Source organism: Lolium rigidum, chromosome 7, assembly GCF_022539505.1.
Source record: "Lolium rigidum isolate FL_2022 chromosome 7, APGP_CSIRO_Lrig_0.1, whole genome shotgun sequence".
NCBI classification, from domain to species: domain Eukaryota; kingdom Viridiplantae; phylum Streptophyta; class Magnoliopsida; order Poales; family Poaceae; genus Lolium; species Lolium rigidum.
In genome coordinates, this window is record NC_061514.1 from 195,409,283 (window position 1) to 195,433,397 (window position 24,115).

The 24,115-nt window shown below is 45.0% G+C and overlaps 1 pseudogene; it reads right to left on the reverse strand.

Annotated features, from left to right (window-relative positions):
• Positions 1-15,994, reverse strand: part of LOC124672423 — a 38,492-nt pseudogene extending 22,498 nt beyond the window's left edge.
• Positions 15,995-24,115: the final 8,121 nt, after the last annotated feature.

A 24,115-nucleotide genomic window follows, 5' to 3' on the forward strand; every position in this document is an offset into this window, starting at 1 on the left:
AGGCCGCAGTTCCAGAAAGTGTTCCTCCAATGACAACCCTAAGGATTCCATCCAGGAGCATACAAGAGAACCATCAAGGGAGTTTCGACGTTGCAGCAGGGCGAAGGAAAAGACGAAGGGACTCGCACCATGAGGAGGAAGGACGAACAGTACCTCACATTTGGCAGGTCGAGCAAGGGTACCACGATACATTATCAATCAAGGGACGCACCCGCTCGCCGTATCTATCGGCCACAGAGCAGCTCGAGGCACCGTGTTACCTCCACTCTTACATCGATCCGAAGGATGGTCGAGAGAAGTCTAGCCACCTACTAAGGAACTGTCGACATTTTCTGGAGATTCGGCAGTTCTGCGATGACCTCAGAACCGAGGCCATATCAAGAGTTCACGCAATGGAGAGAAGGGCAAGATCTTACAGCTATGCACCGGAGCCGTACGTACCAGAGCCATACGTACCAGCAGGAGAAGATGAGCTTCGGGACGAGCGTACATCGGCAGAGGTGTTTCCGGAACCATGCGGGCAAGTCAATATGATCCACAAAACCAGCTTTTCGAAGAGAGAAATCAAGAAATTCTCCCGAGAAGTAAAATACGCGGGGGTCGCCATGGTCGACACACCCGACTTCATCGACTGGTCAGATCAGAGTATTTCCTTCAGCAGGGCGGATCACCCGAAAGCCGTTCCGAGGCCTGGCCACGCAGCCCTTGTTCTTGAAGCACAGATTGGAGGATACAATATGAGCAAAGTATTCATGGATGGAGGAAGTGGCTTGAACTTATTGTTCGCCAGTACCATGAGAGCAATGGGTTTAACAGTCGATATGTTAAGAGAATCCGATACAGGATTTCATGGCATTATACCGACTCGACCAGCTTATTCTCTTGGAAAAACGTCATTGGACGTGGTCTTCGGCACGCCTAGCAATTTCTGGAAAGAGAAGATCGAGTTCGAAGTAGTCGACTGGGAGTCTCAGTATCACGCCATCCTCAGCAGGCCCGCGTTTGCCAAATTTATGGCCGTACCCCACTATGCATACTTGAAGTTGAAGATGCCAGGCAAGAACTGGACCCCAATAACTGTCCATGGAAGCTTTGCTCGATCGGACAACTGCGACCGGGAGTTCCAGAAGATAGCCTCGAAGTTCGGAGTCAAGGAAGAGCTCAACGCAATTGACTCCGTTACAGATCACACGCAACCACCAGCCGACAATCGAAACGAGAGATTCGATGAGTTTGACGCTGCAAAGGAAACTAAGAAGCTACAGGTGCACCCTACAGACCCGAAGAAAACGGTCAACACGTCGGCTGACCTTACTGGCGCATAGGAAGGCGTGCTCATCGAGTTCCTCCGTGAGCGCTGGGAGATATTTGCATGGGAACCATCCGGCATGCCAGGTATCCCCGGGGAACTCGCTGAGCACGCCCTTAACGTTGATCCGACAGCCAAACCGGTGCAGCAGTCAATGCGCCGGTTTTCCGATCCAAAGAGAAGAGCAATTGGCGAAGAAATCAGCCGACTCCGAAAAGCAGGATTCATTCGAGAGCTCAAGGACGCCAAGTGGGTAGCTAACCCCGTCATGGTACCTAAGAAGGACACCACCGCTCTACGCATGTGCATCGAATACACCAGCCTTAATAAGCACTGCCCAAAAGACCACTTCCCGCTGCCTCGCATCGACCAGATAGTCGACTCTACAGCTGGATGCGATCGCCTCTCCTTCCTCGACGCATACTCCGGGTATAATCAGATCAAACTGAAGAAAAAAGACCAGGAGTTTACCGCGTTCATCACCCCGCACGGCGTTTTCTGTTACAACGTCATGACCTTCGGGTTGAAAAACGCGGGAGCGACGTATCAACATTGCATGCAGGCTTGCCTTGGGGAGCAGATTGGGAGGAACATCGAGGTTTACATCGACGACATTGTGGTGAAAACGAAGCACGCCGCCACTCTCATCGATGATTTATGGGAAACCTTCGATAACTTGGACAAATATAAAATTAAGCTGAATCCCAAAAAATGTTTCTTCGGAGTGCCAGGGGGACAAGTGCTCGGGTACTTCATTTCGGCCAGGGGGATTGAAGCTAACCCTTTGAAGATCAAAGCTATTCTCGACATGGAGCCGCCAAAGAATTTCACCAAGTGCAGCAGTTGGCAGGACGACTGGCAGCGCTTAGCAGATTCATCGCCAAGCTGGGAGAAAAAGCTTTGCCTTTCTATAACATGATGAAAAAGTCAGAAAAGTTTGAGTGGACCAAAGAGGCGCAAGAGTCCTTCGACAACCTGAAGAAAATCCTGTCGACGTCCCCAGTCCTCGTCACCCCACGCGAAAGGAAAAAGCTGCTTATGTACATAGCCGCAACAGCACAAGTCTTTAGCAGTGTTTTGGTTGTCGAGCGGGAAGAGGCAGGACATGTCCACGGTGTTCAAAGGCCCGTCTATTACCTCAGTGAAGTACTCACGCCCGCAAAACAGAGATATCCTCATCATCAGAAGCTAGCGTATGCAGTTTGGAAGTCGGCTCGTAAGCTGCGTCATTATTTCACAGAGCACCCGATCGTCGTCGTAAGTGAAGCGCCGTTGAAGAACATAATGACTAACCCAGAAGCCACAGGTCGGGTGTCCCAATGGGCCATCGAGATAGCGCCACACGACATAACTTACGTTAACCGAACGGCGATAAAGTCCCAAGTCCTCCCAGATTTTGTGCCAGATTGGATCCAGCCGCAGACACCAGCAGCACCCGACATGTCGAGATCATGGACAATGTACTTCGACGGGTCGAAACGGAGCACAGGCGCAGGAGCGGGAGTGATATTGATATCACCGCAGGGAGATAAGATGAAATACATACTACGTATGAACTTCCCCCTGCCGACGAACAATGAAGCAGAGTATGAAGCGTTGCTGCACGGAATGAGGATGGCAAAAGCATGCGGGGCAACTCCCCTAGAAATCCACGGAGATTCAAACTTAGTGGTACATCAATCGATGAACCTATGCGACGCAGTCAACGACAATATGATCGCTTATCGACAGTTGTACCAGAATATGGAAGCCAAGTTTGAGGGATGCGAGCTCAAACATATCGGCAGAGCCAGCAATGAGGAAGCCGATACTCTGGCAAATATAGGGTCCACGTGCTCCCTCATTCCAGATGGAGTGTTTTACAAAGTCATTGCCCAGCGATCGATAAAGGAAAAAGCTTCGGCATCTTCAAAACCATCGACTGATGAATCAGTGGTGGGCCAGCAGCAAACTGTCGAAGAACCTTCGCCATCATCAGCGGAGCAAGTGTTCCTCCTTGAGCCGCTATGGACCAAACCTTTACTAGCGTACCTAACAAAGAAAGAGTTGCCAGAGGATTCTGTGGAAGCAAGGCGGATTGTCAGGCGGTCAAAGGCCTTCACCGTGATCAATGGCGAGCTTTACAAGCGCAGCATCTCGGGTATCCTCCAAAGGTGTATCGCCATTGACGATGGAAAAGCACTACTGCGCGAGATACATGAAGGAACCTGCGGACACCACGCAGGAAGCAGGGCCCTCGTAGCAAAAGCCTTCAGGGCAGGATTTTACTGGCCAACAGCAGCGTCGGATGCTCGAGACCTAGTCATGAAATGTGACCCCTGCCAGCGCTTTTCCCCAAAACCGCACACCCCCGCAACAGATCTAATGACAATACCTCTAGCCTGGCCCTTTGCTCAGTGGGGACTCGACCAAGTTGGACCACTGCCGAGGTCGTCGCCTGGGGGGCACACGTATTTACTGGTCGCAGTCGACAAGTTCACCAAGTGGATCGAGACAGTGCCCGTTCGAAACCAAAAGGCCGAAACAGCTGTTCAGTTTTTTAGAGGAATAACTTGTCAGTTCGGTATGTGCTGCTTGTGACGGTAAAGCACACGTCCGTTGGGAACCCCAAGAGGAAGGTATGATGCGTACAGCGGCAAGTTTTTCCCTCAGTAAGAAACCAAGGTTATCGAACCAGTAGGAGTCAAGAAGCACGTTGAAGGTTGATGGCGGCGGAGTGTAGTGCGGCGCAACACCGGGATTCCGGCGCCAACGTGGAACCTCGCACAACACAACCAAGATACTTTGCCCCAACTTAACAAGTGAGGTTGTCAATCTCACCGGCTTGCTGTAACAAAGGATTAGATGTATAGTGTGGATGATGATGTTTGCGAGAGAACGATGAGAACGAGTATTGCGATAGATTGTATTCGATGTAAAAGAATGGACCGGGGTCCACAGTTCACTAGTGGTGTCCCTCCGTAAGATAAATAGCATGTTGGGTGAACAAATTACAGTTGGGCAATTGACAAATAAAGAGGGCATGACCATGCACATACATATTATGATGAGTAGTGTGAAATTTAATTGGGCATTACGACAAAGTACATAGACCGCTATCCAGCATGCATCTATGCCTAAAAAAGTCCACCTTCAGGTTATCATCCGAACCCCTTCCAGTATTAAGTTGCAAACAACGGACAATTGCATTAAGTATGGTGCGTAATGTAATCAACAAATACACCCTTAGACATAGCATTGATGTTTTATCCCTAGTGGCAACAACACATCCACAACCTTAGAACTTTACGTCACTCGTCCCGCATTTAATGGAGGCATGAACCCACTATCGAGCATAAATACTCCCTCTTGGAGTTACAAGTAACGACTTGGCCGAGCCTCTACTAATAACGGAGAGCATGCAAGATCATAAACAACACATAGATGATAGATTGATAATCAACATAACATAGCATTCATTATTCATCGGATCCCAACAAACGCAACATGTAGCATTACAGATAGATGATCTTGATCATGTTAGGCAGCTCACAAGATCCAACAATGATAGCACAATGAGGAGAAGACGACCATCTAGCTACTGCTATGGACCCATAGTCCAGGGGTGAACTACTCACACAACACTCCGGAGGCGACCATGGCGGTGAAGAGTCCTCCGGGAGATGATTCCCCTCTCGGCGGGTGCCGGAGGCGATCTCCTGAATCCCCCGAGATGGGATTGGCGGCGGCGGCGTCTCTGTAAGGTTTTCCGTATCGTGGCTCTCGGTACTGGGGTATTCGCGACGAAGACTTTAAGTAGGCGGAAGGGCGGAGTCGGAGGGCTGACGAGGGGCCCACACGCTAGGGCCGCGCCGCCCAAGCCTTGGTTGCGCCGCCCTGTTGTGTGGGCGCCTCGTCGCCCCACTTCGTTTCCCTTTCGGACTTCTGGAAGCTTCGTGGAAAAATAAGATCCTGGGCTTTGATTTCGTCCAATTCCGAGAATATTTCCTTACTAGGATTTCTGAAACCAAAAACAGCAGAAAACAGCAACTGGCTCTTCGGCATCTTGTTAATAGGTTAGTGCCGGAAAATGCATAAATATGACATAAAGTATGTATAAAACATGTAGGTATTGTCATAAAACAAGCATGGAACATAAGAAATTATCGATACGTTGGAGATGTATCAGTATGCCCCACAGTATCTGTAGGATAACGTTGCATAGAAAACAAAAATTTTCCTACCGCGAACACGCAATCCAAGCCAAGATGCAATCTAGAAGACGGTAGCAACGAGGGGATATCGAGTCTCACCGTTGAAGAGATTCCAAAGCCTACAAGATGAGGCTCTTGTTGCTGCGGTAGATGTTCACTTGCCGCTTGCAAAAGCGCGTAGAAGATCTTGATCATGATCGCTTCCGGCGCCACGAACGGGCAGCACCTCCGTACTCGGTCACACGTTCGGTTGTTGATGAAGACGACGTCCACCTCCCCGTTCCAGCGGGCAGCGGAAGTAGTAGCTCCTCTTGAATCCGACAGCACGACGGCGTGGTGTCGGTGGTGGTGGAGAAATCCGGCGGAGCTTCGCTTAAGCGTGCGGGATGTGGTGGAGGAGAGATACCGCTAGGGTTTGGGGAGAGAGGGGAGGCTAGGGCGCCGGCCAAGGGCAGCCCTAGGTGGTGCGGCCAAGAGTGGGCAGCCCCTCTCTCTCCTCCTCATTATATAGGTGGAAATCCCCAAGTGTTGGTATCCAAGTCTTGGAATAAGACCCCAACAATGAAACCTCCCATATGTAGGGAAACCTACCCAAGGTGGGAATCCCACTTGGGGTGGGATTCCCCCTTCCATGAGGGGGTTGGCCGGCCACCCTAGGGAGTCCACCTTGGACTCCTCCCCTTTAGGGTTGGCTGGCCATGCAAGGTGGAGTCCCTCCGGGACTCTACTTTCCATGGTGATTTCTTCCGGACTTTTCTAGAACCTTCTAGAACCTGCCATAAATGCACCGGATCATTTCCAAACTTGGAATATGACTTCCTATATATGAATCTTATTCTCCGGACCATTCCGGAACTCCTCGTGATGTCCGGGATCTCATCCGGGACTCCGAACAAATATTCGAACTCCATTCCATATTCAAGTTCTACCATTTCAACATCCAACTTTAAGTGTGTCACCCTACGGTTCGTGAACTATGCGGACATGGTTGAGTACTCACTCCGACCAATAACCAATAGCGGGATCCGGAGATCCATAATGGCTCCCACATATTCAACGATGACTTCGGTGATCGAATGAACCATTCACATACGATACCAATTCCCTTTGTCACGCGATATTTTTACTTGTCCGAGGTTTGATCATCGGTATCACTCTATACCTTGTTCAACCTCGTCTCCGACAAGTACTCTTTACTCGTACCGTGGTATGTGGTCTCTTATGAACTTATTCATATGCTTGCAAGACATTAGACGACATTCCACCGAGAGGGCCCGGAGTATATCTATCCGTCATCGGGATGGACAAATCCCACTGTTGATCCATATGCCTCAACTCATACTTTCCGGATACTTAATCCCACCTTTATAACCACCCATTTACGCGAGTGGCGTTTGATGTAATCAAAGTACCTTTCCGGTATAAGTGATTTACATGATCTCATGGTCATAAGGACTAGGTAACTATGTATCGAAATCTTATAGCAAATAACTTAATGACGAGATCTTATGCTACGCTTGATTGGGTGTGTCCATTACATCATTCATATAATGATATAACCTTGTTATTAATAACATCCAATGTTCATGATTATGAAACTAATCATCCATTAATCAACAAGCTAGTTTAAGAGGCATACTAGGGACTTCTTATTGTCTACATATCACACATGTACTAATGTTTCGGTTAATACAATTATAGCATGATATATAAACATTTATCATAAACATAAAGATATAAATAATAACCACTTTATTATTGCCTCTAGGGCATATCTCCTTCGAGTCTCCCACTTGCACTAGAGTCAATAATCTAGTTTACATTTGTAAAGATATAACACCTTGGCCTTCCGGTGCTTTATCATGTATTGCTCACGGGAGAGGTTTTTAGTCATCGGATCCGACACGCTCGAAACGTATGTATTTTGTAATTCATTTGCGTCTCAACGCATCACTCATTTCCAAATGAGTTGGCATTAAAAATGTTTGATCTTCTGGTGGAACCTTAATTCCGCTGTCTGAAATATGTCACTAATATTGTCACACACAATATAGCTTCAAAGTTCTGACTCTGTCGGAACTACACCAAGTTCTGAAAGAACCTCTTGACTTAGCATCCTTTGTCATTGTCAAAATAATGACATACTCTGCCTTCTTTTGTAGAATCCGTTACATTATTTAGAACTCTTCTAAATCTAGCATAGACAACATCTAGCTCATTGTGCTACCTTTTAAACAACACTTAGTCTAATTTGAGATTGAAATTATATTTTATATGTGACAAAACCAATATCGGTGTAACACCTTACAGCGATTTGTTTGTAATTTATTCATACAAAAAAAAATATATATATCCTTAGTTCTTCTAAAGTACTCAAGGATATTCTTACTGTCGTCCAATGATCATCATATGAATCATTCTGGTATATGCTCATAACACTTTATAGCACATGATATCTGATTGTGTACATATTATTCGTGATCTATAATCACTCATGTGTTTTTACTCATTGAGTGTCAGATACACTCAAGTCTTGTTAAAACTTTCACATGACAAGAATATTTTCTTAATATTTCTATATTGAACTACTTCAATATCCATCATATGTACTTTGACTTAAACTTATTTATGTGTTTCAATCTATCTTCATAGATCTTGACACTAAATTTGTTTCGATCCATATCCTTTCATTGAAGTTAATTCTCAATGAAACCTTTTTAATCAAGTATATAATTACATCATTTATAACCAACTATATGTCACCTACATAAAGTATTATAAATGTGTCTTAGCGCTCCCACTTAATTTCTTGCAAATGCAAGCCTCTTCATCGTCTCTGATGAAATTAAAAACTCTTTGACTATTTCATCTGGTGAAGATTCCAACTCCGTGATACTTATTTCATCCAATTGAAGCTTGTATACCTATCTAGTATTCCACGGACCAGCAAAACTCTTGGTTGTATCTTGTATACATACTTCGTTAAGTAGTGTATTTTGCCATCCTACTAGCATATCTCATAAAAGAAATATGTAGTGATTACTAGAATAATCCACATAGACTATAAGCATTGCTACGGAAGATCTAATCTTATCGTATTCAACTCTTTGAACTTTGTCGTAAACAATTTTTCGATAAGTCAGGCTTTCTTCAAGGATTTTTCATCCAAGTCTATCAATTTCATAGATCCATTTACTTTCATAAAGTATTCATCTATCTTGGATTTCATGGCGCATGGCCATTTTAACGGAGTCAGGGCCCATCATAACTTCTTTGCTTGTAGTTGGTTTATCATTGTTCAAAATCAATCCTTTGTCCACAAATCATTTATTTGATCACAAAGTAAACCATACCTACAAGGTTCAATATGTACTTCGATCTCCATGGCTAAAACACTTTGTAGTCATAGGAGCCATGATCGTCGTGGCCGCTTCCAGAACCAATTCCGATGCTGCGCTACTCTGATCATTATGCTCAGGTTCATAAACCTTATCAAGTTCTATTGTCCTCCCACTCAAAAACTTCGCTAGAAACAATTTCTTGGAAATAAGAAACATTGACAAACACTTTTGTCTTTGTCTCCATTGTGGGGAGAATTCCCAATCAATTCTCTGGGATAACCAACAAAGACATTCATCCGATTTTGGTTGTAAACTTATTTACTTATGCTATGCATACCAAAATTTAAGAAAAGACTATTAGGGTTTATACCCATGTCATAACTCGTATGATGTCATTTCAACGGATCATGATGATGCTCTATTCAGTGTAAAGCGGTAGTCTCTAAAGCATAATTCACAAAAAATATAATGGCATTAATATTTTATCTCATCATTGACCCAACTAGGTTTGGATACATCTCTCGGATACTTCATCATAACTATGATACTCCAAGAAATGTGAGTTGTGAACAATTTCATAACTCTCTTAGATGTTCGCTAAAACTAGTAATTCAAATATTTCCACTATGATCCAATCATAGATATTTGACTTTTCTATTAAGATGATTTCTACTTCATGCTGAAATTTATTTGAATCCATTCAAATGTTTCAAACTTCTTCCTTATCGAATATATCCACATATATATACTCAATTCATTGTTTGAAGTTTTCATGAAGTATAAGAATCTTCCGCACACAACTATGCCCGATGATCCATATACATCATCATGTATGTTTCCACTAAGTTAGTTGCCCGTTCAAAACTTGGCCTATGAACGGTATTTTAGTCATTCTCTTTTAGAAAAGATTTGCAAGCGCCAAACGATTCAAAAAATCAAATGACTCCAAAAATCCATTTGCATGGAGTTTCTTCATGCGTTCCTTTCCAACATGACCTAAATGGCGGTTCCACAAATAAGTGGAATTCAAATCATTTGCCTTATAGCATTTTAGCGTCAGTGTTATGTATGTGTGTTTCACCATTAAGATTTATAATAACTTATCCATCGTACATGGAGTAATGTCATAATTTAAACAACTCATTGTTTTCATTTGACCAGAGCAAAATAACAATTATTAAGTTCTTTATTATAAATTCTAAGGGTTAGATAGAATGCCAACGATGAACATAATAACACTTTATTTTTTTGTTCCAGGCGTGCATTCCTATCATATTCCTTGTCAGTCACTTAGGCCATTGTATTCTTGTATTGCGTTGTTTTGTATGACACTTCATACCAACCAATATAGTACTAATACCCAAGAATTTCTTAGTGTGACTTAACTAGGAATACAACCATAACATGTATATCATTTATATACACCGAGCTAGACTTTCTAGTCTTTTCTTTTCTTTTGCCAAAATATCTTTTGCAGTTTCTCTTTTAGCTTTCCTCATTATTCAGAAAAACACTTCAACATCAATAACTTCTAGGTTTGTTGGTCTAATACCAATAACCTTGAGGTTCTTATTTTGAAGTTAATCATCATATGACAAATGTTCCAGATTTCACTATTAGTAACTTTGTAATACGATGAACAATTTCACTCATAATTTTATCCATTAATTCATGACAACTTTCTGAGACCATGTCTGTACATGCTAGGCTCATAAAGTTTAAACCTTGGTATTTGCATGTGCAAATCTAGCTTGCACCCGTTGTATGCACACGTAGAATCTATCACACCCGATCATCACGTGATGCTTCGAAACGACGAGTCTTAGCAACGATGCATATTAAGGATGTTCACTTCATGGATATGCGAATATCGTTAGTGCCCCAATAGTTGGAGGATTGTGACGCCTTGTGTCTTCAACCTTCGTACATTCCCATAAAACTTATGAGTTCATGTAGTCTCACCAAATTATATTCTATCATCTTGCAATAAGGTCTTAGATATCACATATATCTCATACCTTGATTATTTCTGAAAACTAAATTTTCAGCTCCTTACTTTTCAAACAGATTTGAACTTCAAGTTTCACGGAGACAAGATAACTTTAGGTACTAATTGAAACCATAGCTCTTTGAATCAACAATGTGAGGTTTACTAAAAGTTTGCAATAGGACTTAATCAATTCTTGATTCTTTAACAATACGGTACCAATCCGTAAAGTTTCTTGTCAGATTTTAACGATATTTCTATCTCAATTACAAGACTAGCGCATGGTAGAAAACGGATGCCAATACTACAAAATTAATTCAAAATACTACTCGGACTATGTTTATGATAATTAGTTCATGTTTTAATCTAATTACTAATGAACTCCCACTTAACACAACATCCCTCATAGTTGTTAAGTGGTACACGATCCACATCCACTACACCAAAACCGATCATCACGTGAGATGATGTAGCTTCAATGGTGAACATCAACATGTTGATCACATCATCCATATGACTCGTGTTCAACCTTTCGGTTTCCGTTGTCCCGAGGCCATGTCCGTACATGCTAGGCTCGTCAAGCAAACCCAAGTATTCCGCGTGTGCAACATGGCTTACACCCGTTGTATGTGAACGTTGAATCTATCACATCCGATCATCACGAGATGCTTCGAAACGACGAACCGTACAACGGTGCATACGAGGGGAGAACACTTTATTATCTTGATATTAATGTCGGGGATCATCTTATAATGCTACCGTCGCGATCTAAGCAAAATAAGATGCATAAAGGATTAACATCACATGCAATTCATATGTGATATGATATGGCCCTTTAGTCTTTGCGCCTTCGATCTTCATCTCCAAAGCACGGACATGATCTCCATCATCAACGGGCATGATCTCCATCATCGTCGGCGTAGCGTCAAGGTTCATGGCGCCGTCTTCATGGTTGTTCACCTCATGTAGCAACTATTACAACTACTTTGAAATACTACTCAACATGAAATTTAAAGACAACCATAAGGCTCCTGCCGGTTGCCACAATACAATAATGATCATCTCATACATATTCATCATCACATCATGGCCATATCACATCACCAAACCCTGCAAAAACAAGTTAGACGTCTCTAATTTGGTTTGCATATTTTACGTGGTTTAGGGTTTTCGAGTGAGATCTAATCTACCTACGAACATGAACCACAACGGTGATAGTAGTGTTGTCAATAGAAGAGTAAATTGAATCTTCACTATAGTAGGAGAGACAGACACCCGCAAAGCCTCTTATGCAATACAAGTTGCATGTCGAACGAGGAGCAAGTCTCATGAACGCGGTCATGTAAAGTTAGCCCGAGCCGCTTCATCCCACTATGCCACAAAGATGCAAAGTAATCAAACTAAAGATAACAAGAGCATCAACGCCCACAAAACCATTGTGTTCTACTCGTGCAACCATCTATGCATAGACCTGGCTCTGATACCACTGTAGGATAACGTTGCATAGAAAACAAAAATTTTCCTACCGCGAACACGCAATCCAAGCCAAGATGCAATCTAGAAGACGGTAGCAACGAGGGGATATCGAGTCTCACCCTTGAAGAGATTCCAAAGCCTACAAGATGAGGCTCTTGTTGCTGCGGTAGACGTTCACTTGCCGCTTGCAAAAGCGCGTAGAAGATCTTGATCATGATCGCTTCCGGCGCCACGAACGGGCAGCACCTCCGTACTCGGTCACACGTTCGGTTGTTGATGAAGACGACGTCCACCTCCCCGTTCCAGCGGGAAGCGGAAGTAGTAGCTCCTCTTGAATCCGACGAGCACGACGGCGTGGTGTCGGTGGTGGTGGAGAAATCCGGCGGAGCTTCGCTTAAGCGTGCGGGATGTGGTGGAGGAGAGATACCGCTAGGGTTTGGGGAGAGAGGGGGAGGATAGGGCGCCGGCCAAGGGCAGCCCTAGGTGGTGCGGCCAAGAGTGGGCAGCCCCCTCTCTCTCCTCCTCATTATATAGGTGGAAATCCCCAAGTGTTGGTATCCAAGTCTTCGAATAAGACCCCAACAATGAAACCTCCCATATGTAGGGAAACCTACCCAAGGTGGGAATCCCACTTGGGGTGGGATTCCCCCTTCCATGAGGGGGTTGGCCGGCCACCCTAGGGGAGTCCACCTTGGACTCCTCCCCTTAGGGTTGGCTGGCCATGCAAGGTGGAGTCCCTCCGGGACTCTACTTTCCATGGTGATTTCTTCCGGACTTTTCTAGAACCTTCTAGAACCTGCCATAAATGCACCGGATCATTTCCAAACTTGGAATATGACTTCCTATATATGAATCTTATTCTCCGGACCATTCCGGAACTCCTCGTGATGTCCGGGATCTCATCCGGGACTCCGAACAAATATTCGAACTCCATTCCATATTCAAGTTCTACCATTTCAACATCCAACTTTAAGTGTGTCACCCTACGGTTCGTGAACTATGCGGACATGGTTGAGTACTCACTCCGACCAATAACCAATAGCGGGATCCGGAGATCCATAATGGCTCCCACATATTCAACGATGACTTCGGTGATCGAATGAACCATTCACATACGATACCAATTCCCTTTGTCACGCGATATTTTTACTTGTCCGAGGTTTGATCATCGGTATCACTCTATACCTTGTTCAACCTCGTCTCCCGACAAGTACTCTTTACTCGTACCGTGGTATGTGGTCTCTTATGAACTTATTCATATGCTTGCAAGACATTAGACGACATTCCACCGAGAGGGCCCGGAGTATATCTATCCGTCATCGGGATGGACAAATCCCACTCGTTGATCCATATGCCTCAACTCATACTTTCCGGATACTTAATCCCACCTTTATAACCACCCATTTACGCAGGTGGCGTTTGATGTAATCAAAGTACCTTTCCGGTATAAGTGATTTACATGATCTCATGGTCATAAGGACTAGGTAACTATGTATCGAAAGCTTATAGCAAATAACTTAATGACGAGATCTTATGCTACGCTTGATTGGGTGTGTCCATTACATCATTCATATAATGATATAACCTTGTTATTAATAACATCCAATGTTCATGATTATGAAACTAATCATCCATTAATCAACAAGCTAGTTTAAGAGGCATACTAGGGACTTCTTATTGTCTACATATCACACATGTACTAATGTTTCGGTTAATACAATTATAGCATGATATATAAACATTTATCATAAACATAAAGATATAAATAATAACCACTTTATTATTGCCTCTAGGGCATATCTCCTTCAGTATCATCACAGACAACGGATCTAACTTCGATTCCAAAGAGTTTCGGAAGTTCTGCGACGACGGAGGAATCAAACTGAAGTTCGCATCAGTTAGCCACCCACAGACCAACGGGCAAGTAGAAAGGATCAACGGTCTAATAGGGGATGGCTTCAAGAAACGCCTTACAGGCGCGGCTTGAGCCTGGGAAGAGGAGCTACCATCTGTGCTATGGAGCTTGCGCACTACGCCTAACAGGTCAACTCAGTACACCCCGTTTTTCTTGGTGCATGGAGCCGAAGCAGTTCAACCAGCCGACGTTCGGTTCGAAGCTCCTCGGGTAACATCATACACAGAATCTTCTTTTAACATCGCGCTGCAGGACGCTGTGGACCTTCTCGACGAAGCATGAGACATTGCTTTGGCAAGAACGACGGTGTACCAACATGCGTTGAGGAACTATCACAGTCGACGAATACGCAGCCGAAGATTCAATGTTGGGGATATGGTGCTTCGGCTGAAGCAAGAAAGACCCCTGAAACTTGAATCCCCGTGGGAAGGACCATACATCGTCACTGAAGTGATACCAGGAGGAGCATATCGGCTCAAAAATCCAGCTTCCGGAAAAGACGTTGGGAATCCATGGAACATCGCACAGTTGCGATGGTTCTACACATAGGATACAGTTGTTTTTACTTACTCGACAACCTTTAAGGTTACTTTTGCATTATGAATAAAGTTCTAATCAGGTTTTCCACCTTTTTTCTTAATTCGAGCCCTATCACCAGACCATATCGTTTGGGGCCCTAAACAATCGGCTCTTACTCCCATTGGGAGCGTTGGCCTGAAGAATACGCTTACACAGCATCATTGATTAAATACTCTCAACGAGAGCTAAGATTAATGATGCACCAAAACAACCAATCCTGGCCTCGAAAAAGCTTCGAGTGCTGTAGTCGATGGTTACATTATCCCAAAATAAGGCTCAAACCGGTGCACCGCGTGACGAAGCCAAGCGTCTAATTCCCTCGACTAAGTCGATGGGTCTCGCTCTTACAAAAACTTACATATCGGCTTCGCAATAACATTGCAAAATTCAACGAAGTCGTCGAGAGAGCAGGTTGAACTGATCACTCAACCGCCCTCGACAATAAAATATCAATCAAACTAGTATAGCATGTAGCGCACGCATTAAACTTGTACAAAACAATCTTATGCAGATACAAGGATGCTACGTTCATGGCTAGGCTCCCTGGCTCCCTTGTCCCCTCGTTTCCTTCTCAAGACAAGACTCCATCCGAGAGACAATGATATATGCGGGGCCTCTAGCAATGTCATAATATTGCTCTAAACTCCTATCAGTGTTTGCTACGACCCTTAAATCTAAGGATGGATGACACGCCAATACCGAAGCAAAGGCAAGTTCAGCACCGGCTAGAAGCTCTTTCCGCACCAACTGCCGAATCCTTTTTGGTGACTTGAATCGTGTGAACAGGGCAGATAAGGTTTTGGGAGCTTGATCCAGAGGAAACAAAGTATTCCAAACCATCGTAAGATGGGCATGGAACTTATCGAAGTAGTAATGTGCCTTCTCGACCCGATGCTCAAACTTCGCCATAATAACGGCCTTCGGACGATGCAGCCACAGATCGTGCTTTGGATGAGCAGTATCAGTCATCGCCTCGACCTTCTCATGGATCTTCCTGTCTTCCTCGGATTTATCTGAAGATACAACTGGAAAGGAACGAATATCAGTTTAAAGGAACATCCGAGCTACGTCAGGAGTTAGAAGATGGGGAAAACACTCACAGCCCAAACTTTCGGTGGCAACATGAAGACCATCGAGAGCATATTGCTCTACAGCGGTTGCTATTTCCCCCTTTTTCTTCACCAACGCCGCCATGGCCCGAAGAGAAGCAATGTCTTTGTTTAAACGAGACACTTGGTCACGTAAGCGGCGAACAAGGGCAGAATCGTCACTAGTTGAAGGGTTCGAGAAAAGCTCGGCACGGGAAGAAGATGAAGGAATCTACAGGATAATCTTCGATTCAGAAAGACATTAGCATAAAACTCCCATCGGGAGGTGCTGGCATATATAATACATCCAAAAGGTTGTTCAAACTGGCAACAGAGCCGAAATAAATGGGACTAAGTCAAGTTACGTCTGGTCTTATTTACAAATTAACGAAGGAGCAAGTTTAAGGAGGCGCTGACGATGCGCCAGGGGCAGCTTCAGGAGTAGGCTTGGCTTGTGCTTCGTCTACTAACTTCAGCAGCTGATTGGCACAAGTTACTGTTGACCTTTTGAAGGGTTCAAGGTCGACTAAGTGGTTGTCATCATCCACAGGCAGTGCCTTAGATAACTTTTCCAAGTCGGACCCCAGCCCATGACCCATTAGCAGCTGGAAAGTAAGAACCGCCCCAAACAATCGAGAGCGGCGTTTCAATACCTCCACAGGCTCCAAAGAGTCGACAAGAAAGGCATCCGCCATCTCGCCAAGTGTCTTGTCCTGCTTCACCTTCGGGAAGATCATCGAGTACAACCTCGACAGTGCTCCTTTGGTCTTTTGCAGAAGGCCAAGGACTTGGACATTTGACTCAGCGGCAAGCGACAAGGCATCGGATGTGGAGTCCTCCCGGAGCTGATCGCGTTGAGTAACAGTTATATTGGCGGCCTCTGAAAGAAAGACAGATTAGCAGCCAGTAAAGAAATACCAAAAAAAGAAATTATGTGTCGAGGATTTTACCCAATAAGTCTTTGATGGACTCGCGGAGGACGCCTTCCTTCTTATCGACTGCAACCGCTGCCGCACGCCTGGCCTCTTGCTCATCCTTCATCTGCTGCTTCAGCCTCGACAGCTCCTCCTTCAGCGAGACGTTTTCCTTCTTGGCATCGGTGGCAAGCCTGTTGGCCTCCAGCACCTGATCAGCCGAAGACTTGACGCTCTTCCGAAGCTGGGTGTTTTCAGCCTCCAGTCGGGTAAACTGCTCGGCAAAATCTACCACAACATCGACTGTGGCATAAATCGGCTGCAACAAAGAAGTTAAGGAGACTCAGTCGATGAGAAGAAGATTCAGAAAAACAAGGCAAAATAACTACTTACATGATCACGGGAAGCCGACGAAGTAGGAGCATCACCAGGAGGAATAACTTTCGATACTGGAATTTTTTCTACGACCGTCCTTGTAGGAGGTGTCAACTTGGCAGAAGAAGGGTTTGGCTCTTTAGCCGATGATGCTCTCTCGGCGGTTAACTTAGCCCTCTTTGCGAGAGGGACGAGGTCATCGTCAGAGCTACTTCAGGAAACAAAATGATTAGCATACAAAATAACAAAGGTCAAATTATAGAGGGGTGAAGGTGCTTACAGTTCCAAGTCATCCTCAGCAGCGAAGAAGCCTGATGGCCCCTTGTCAATAGGAGAAGGCGGAGGAGTTCCAACGGCATCATTATCTTGGTCACTGGGACTAGATTCAGCCGTTGTGATGAAATCCTCGTCTATCTACAAGCGGCGCTTGCTCCTGGTGAAAGCGACCTCCTCGACAGTGTCGTCCTCTTGGACATCGCTGTCCTCGAAGACCTGCTGGGCGTCTTCAGTCCCTTCGGAATCGTCGTCATCATCCTATGGCACCACGCCGCTTTCCGGTGTAGGAGGTTAGCATCGAACGACGGAGGGGGCCTATCAAGAAGAGTAAAGAAGTTTGTAAAACGCAATAAAAGCAAAAAGGAAGTGAAAGCAAACAAGGAGTAGCGGAAATTACCTCAGACGGGAGGTGGTCAAAATCATAAGGAGGGCGAGCCTATGTCAAGATGATGTTGTCCTTCATACTGAGGCATGTCAGGCGACGAACCTCGTCCCGAAGCTCATCAGCCGACAGGTCGGCAGAATTGATCCTTGACTTGTCGCCTTTGCCAGTATAAAGCCATAACTGGTGGGGTCGAGACATGAGCGGCTGCAGTCGACGTTGCAAGAACACTGAAACTACTTCAGTGCCGCACATCGTCAAGCCTCCCGTATTCTTCAAAACGACAATCTGCTCAAACAATTTGTCGGCTGTCGCCCTCTCTTCGGGAGAAAGGGCGTTTCGCCAAGACTTCTTCTTATGAGCCACCAAGACGTCATCAAAGGAAGGGAGATTCAAACGCCGCCCAGGTACGACGGGATCCCGCAGGTAGAACCACTTGTTGCGCCAACCCTGGACGGATTCCTTCATTGGGTAGTCGAAGTAGTCGACCTCCTTCCTGACGACGAAGCCAACGCCACCGATGACGGGGGGCCATTGCTGTCGTTGTGGCGCTCACGTAGAAGATCTTCCTCCAAAGACCCCAGTGAGGTTCGATGCCAAGGAAGGCCTCGTAAACGGTAATGAAGATGGAGAGATGGAGAATAGAGTTTGGGGTCAGCTGCCAGAGCTGGATCCCATAGAAGAAAAGGAGGGAGCGAAGGAACTCGTGGGCCGGAAGAGAGAGGCCACGGAACAAGAAGGCAGCAAACATGACAGTGAAGCCCTTCGGGGGCTTTGGGCGAGAGACCGCACCTGGAAGACGAATGTCCTCCTCAGATGCGGAGATGAAGCCGAGGGCGCGAAGCTTGTTGATGTCGCGGTTGGAAATGGCAGAGGCACTCCAATCGCGGCTAACTTTGGCTGCCTCCGAGGTGCTGCCGCTCTTCTTCTTGCCCATGGCGAGCGGAACTTCTGATGAAGAGGCAGAGGAGGCAGGAAGGCTTGAGCGAGAAGATGAGCAGTAAACGAGGTGAAAGGTAAAAAAGGAGGAGGCCCCCTATTTATGCCGTAAGAATTTGTGCGAAATCATGGCCATAACTTCACAGGCGTCGTGGGAGGTGGAGCGGATCTGACTGTACACGTGGCACTTGAAGAAGGAGTGGAACCGGCGACCCATTATTCCCACGTTGTGCGAAAATCGAGGAGACGCCTCGGTCGCCGCGCGTGCACTGGTCAAGCCCTAAAAACTGCCCGCGCAGAACTAGGGTGGGCCCGTCAGGTCAAGTCCTGTCAATCAAACCACAGCAGTCGCACGTCAACAGTGACGTCATAGAAAAGCTTGAAGTACTCGAAGGTATAAAAAGTTATCGGATGGTGAACTTGAGTCTATGCACAGATTACGAAGCATCTGCACTTAGACTCGGGGGCTACTCCCATCGGGAGCGCTGACGCGCACCCGATATATTGAGGACTCGAAGAAAAAGGATGAAGAAAAAGAGGGTTGCTTAGCTCGAGTCTGCGCCCAGTTGCGAGCACCCGTGCCCAGACTCGGGGGCTACTCCCATCGGGAGTGCTGGAAGCGCACCCGATAATTTTTTTTGCACTCCAGGATCATGCCCGGGGACTTGATTCTGTGTAGAGTAACGTTGTTTTGTCATCGATAGTTAACCAAAAAAAGTTGGGCACGTTACTCATTATCCCTTGCAAATGGAGAATATATCGGATGACCTATGAAGACCTGCGGAAAACTTCGGCAGAGAAAAATGCTTGAGTGGTACAACTTGAGTCTACGCACGGATTGCAAGCATCCGTACCTAGACTCGGGGGCTACTCCCATCGGGAGCACTGACGCGCACCCGATAAAAAGGACGATGCTAATTCAAGGTGAACAAGGACAATTAAGGAGAAGAACATCAACAAAAGACATGCTTCAGTCTCTACCCGAACAATGTTCGGCTAGACACTCGGGGGCTACTGACGTGGGCATTACCCTTCGGGTAACCGACATTGCCCTATCCTGTATTGATTAATTGGAGGCCCATGAAGACACCTGGAGGCAAGATGGGCCACCTGGACGGCGCACCAGAGGAATCCTTGACGGGCAAGACAAGAAAGCGGCCGAACAAGGAAAGATTAGATCTGAAACTACTGTAAACCTTGTCGTACTCGGTTAGACCTCTTGAGACCTGGCCTCCTACATAAAGGCCAGGAGAGGGGCTTCCGAGGGACAGAATCAATCGTAGCAACCTTAGCCACCAAAAAACCTAGAGCTAGGTCGCTGCAACACTTAGCCTCTCGACGAGATCTCAGCCGAACTATTCGGCACCCCATTGTAACCCATTATCATCATAATCAAGAACAGACATGCATGATGTAAGGGTTTTACCTCATCGAGGGCCCCGAACCTGGGTAAATCGCTCTCCCCGCTTGTCTGTGAACCGATGTCTCGTGTCAGCTTGCAGGATTCCGCTAACCCAAAGCCCCAAACGGAGGGCATTGCCGAGGAGTACCCTCGACAGGTTGAGTAATATTCAATGTTATGATATTTAATTTGTGGTGTTATTCTTCTAGTGGTGTGATGTGAACGTCGACTATATGATACTTCACCTTTATGGGCCTAGGGGAATACATCTTGTACTCGTTTGCCAATTGCGGGGTTGCCGGAGTGACAGAAACCTGAACCCCCGTTGGTATATCGATGCAGGAGGGATAGCAGGATCTCAGAGTTTAAGGCTGTGGTTAGATTTATCTTAATTACTTTCTTGTAGTTGCGGATGCTTGCAAGGGGTATAATCACAAGTATGTATTAGTCCTAGGAAGGGCGGTGCATTAGCATAGGTTCACCCACACAACACTAATCAAAATAATGAAGATTAATCAGCTGTATGAAGCGAAAGCACTAGACTAAATTCCCGTGTGTCCTCAAGAACGTTTGGTCACTATAAGTAAACATACCGGCTCGTCCTTTGTGCTAAAAAGGATTGGGCCACTCGCTGCAATTATTTCTCTCACACTTTACTTACTCGTACTTTATTCATCTGCTACATCAAAACCCCCTGAATACTTGTCTGTGAGCATTTACAGTGAATCCTTCATCGAAACTGCTTGTCAACACCTTCTGCTCCTCGTTGGGATCGACATTCTTACTTATCGAAAATACTACGATACACCCCTGATACGTCTCCGACGTATCGATAATTTCTTATGTTCCACGCCACATTATTGATGATATCTACATGTTTTATGCATACTTTATGTCATATTTATGCATTTTCCGGCACTAACCTATTAACGAGATGCCGAAGAGCCAGTTGTTGTTTTCTGCTGTTTTTGGTTTCAGAAATCCTAGTAAGGAAATATTCTCGGAATTGGACGAAATCAACGCCCAGGGGCCTATTTTTACACGAAGCTTCCAGAAGACCGAAGATGATACGAAGTGGGGCCACGAGGTGGCCAGACGCTAGGGCGGCGCGGCCCAAGCCCTGGCCGCGCCGGCCTAGTGTGTGGGCCCCCTGTCAGGCCCCCTGACCTATCTCCTCCGCCTACTTATAGCCTTCGTCGCGAAACCCCCAGCACCGAGAGCCACGATACGGAAAACCTTCCAGAGATGCCGCCGCCGCCAATCCCATCTCGGGGGATTCAGGAGATCGCCTCCGGCACCCTGCCGGAGAGGGGAATCATCTCCCGGAGGACTCTTCACCGCCATGGTCGCCTCCGGAGTGATGAGTGAGTAGTTCACCCCTAGACTATGGGTCCATAGCAGTAGCTAGATGGTCGTCTTCTCCTAATTGTGCTTCATTGTCGGGTCTCGTGAGCTGCCTAACATGATCAAGATCATCTATCTGTAATGCTATATGTTGTGTTTGTTGGGATCCGATGGATAGAGAATACTATGCTATGTTGATTATCAATCTATTATCTATGTGTTGTTTATGATCTTGCATGCTCTCCGTTATTAGTAGAGGCTCGGCCAAGTTTTTACTCTTAACTCCAAGAGGGAGTATTTATGCTTGATAGTGGGTTCATGCCTCCATTAAATGCGGGACGATGTGACGGAAAGTTCTAAGGTTGTGGATGTCTTGTTGCCACTAGGGATAAAACATTGATGCTATGTCCGAGGATGTAGTTACTGATTACATTACGCACCATACTTAATGCAATTGTTCTGTTGTTTGCAACTTAATACTGGAAGGGTTCGGATGATAACCTGAAGGTGGACTTTTTAGGCATAGATGCATGCTGGATAGCGGTCTATGTACTTTGTCGTAATGCCCAATTAAATCTCACAATACTCATCATATTGTCATGCCCTCTCTATTTGTCAATTGCCCAACTGTAATTTGTTCACCCAACATGCTTATTCTTATGGGAGAGACACCACTAGTGAACTGTGGACCCCGGTCCATTCTTTTACATCAAATACAATCTACTGCAATACTTGTTCTACTGTTTTCTGCAAACAATCATCATCCACACTATACATCTAATCCTTTGTTACAGCAAGCCGGTGAGATTGACAACCTCTCTGTTTCGTTGGGGCAAAGTACTTTGGTTGTGTTGTGCAGGTTCCACGTTGGCGCCGGAATCCCTGGTGTTGCGCCGCACTACATCTCGCCGCCATCAACCTTCAACGTGCTTCTTGGCTCCTACTGGTTCGATAAACCTTGGTTTCTTACTGAGGGAAAACTTGCCGCTGTACGCATCACACCTTCCTCTTGGGGTTCCCAACGGACGCGTGCTGTACGCGTATTAAGTAGATTTTCTGGCGCCGTTGCCGGGGAGATCAAGACACGCTGCAAGGGGAGTCTCCACATCCAATCTCTTTACTTTGTTTTTGTCTTGCTTTATTTTATTTAGTACTTTGTTTGCTGCATTAAAACAAAACACAAAAAATTAGTTACTAGCTTTACTTTATTTACTGTTTTGCACCCTATATCAAAAACACACAAAAATTAGTTACTTGCATTTACTTTATCTAGTTTGCTTTATCTACTGTTGCTAAAATGGGTACTCCTGAAAATACTAAGTTGTGTGACTTCACAACAACAAATAATAATGATTTCTTATGCACACCTATTGCTCCACCTGCTACTATAGCAAAATTCTTTGAAATTAAACCTGCTTTACTGAATCTTGTTATGCGAGAACAATTTTCTGGTGTTAGTTCTGATGATGCCGCTGCCCATCTTAATAATTTTGTTGAATTATGTGAAATGCAAAAGTATAAGGATGTAGATGGCGACATTATAAAATTAAAACTATTTCCTTTCTCATTAAGAGGAAGAGCTAAAGATTGGTTGCTATCTCTGCCTAAGAATAGTATTGATTCATGGACTAAATGCAAGGATGCTTTTATTGGTAGATATTATCCCCCTGCTAAAATTATATCTTTGAGGAGTAGCATAATGAATTTTAAACAATTGGATAATGAGCATGTTGCACAAGCTTGGGAAAGAATGAAATCTTTGGTTAAAAATTGCCCAACCCATGGATCGACTACTTGGATGATCATCCAAACCTTTTATGCGGGACTGAATTTTTTCCGCGGAACCTATTGGATTCAGCTGCTGGAGGTACCTTTATGTCCATCACTCTTGGCGAAGCAACAAAGCTTCTTGATAATATGATGATTAATTACTCCGAATGGCACACGGAAAGAGCTCCACAAGGTAAGAAGGTAAATTCTGTCGAAGAAACCTCTTCCTTGAGTGATAAGATTGATGCTATTATGTCTATGCTTGTGAATGATAGGACTAATGTTGATCCTAATAATGTTCCGTTAGCTTCATTGGTTGCTCAAGAAGAACATGTTGATGTAAACTTCATTAAAAATAATAATTTCAACAACAATGCTTACCGGAACAATTCTAGTAATAACTATAGGCCATATCCTTATAATAATGGTAACGGCTATGGTAATTCTTATGGGAATTCTTACAACAATAATAGGAACACATCCCCTGGACTTGAAGCTATGCTTAAATAATTTATTAGTACACAAACTGCTTTTAACAAATCTGTTGAAGAAAAGCTTGGGAAAATTGATATACTTGCTTCTAAAGTCGATAGTCTTGCTGCTGATGTTGATCTTTTGAAATCGAAAGTTATGCCTAATGAAAATCATAATAATAATATTGTTACTACAGCAAATGCCATCCAAGTTAGAATTAAGGGATTTCTATTTTCGTGCCCCTGCTTCGTTAGTTGTACTCAGTTTTCCCCAGCTCGTTAGTTTTTCCTCAGTTTTCCCCTCCCTCTAGTTTGAAACCCCTCGAAGACGCGGGTTGCCGTCGAGTCGGAG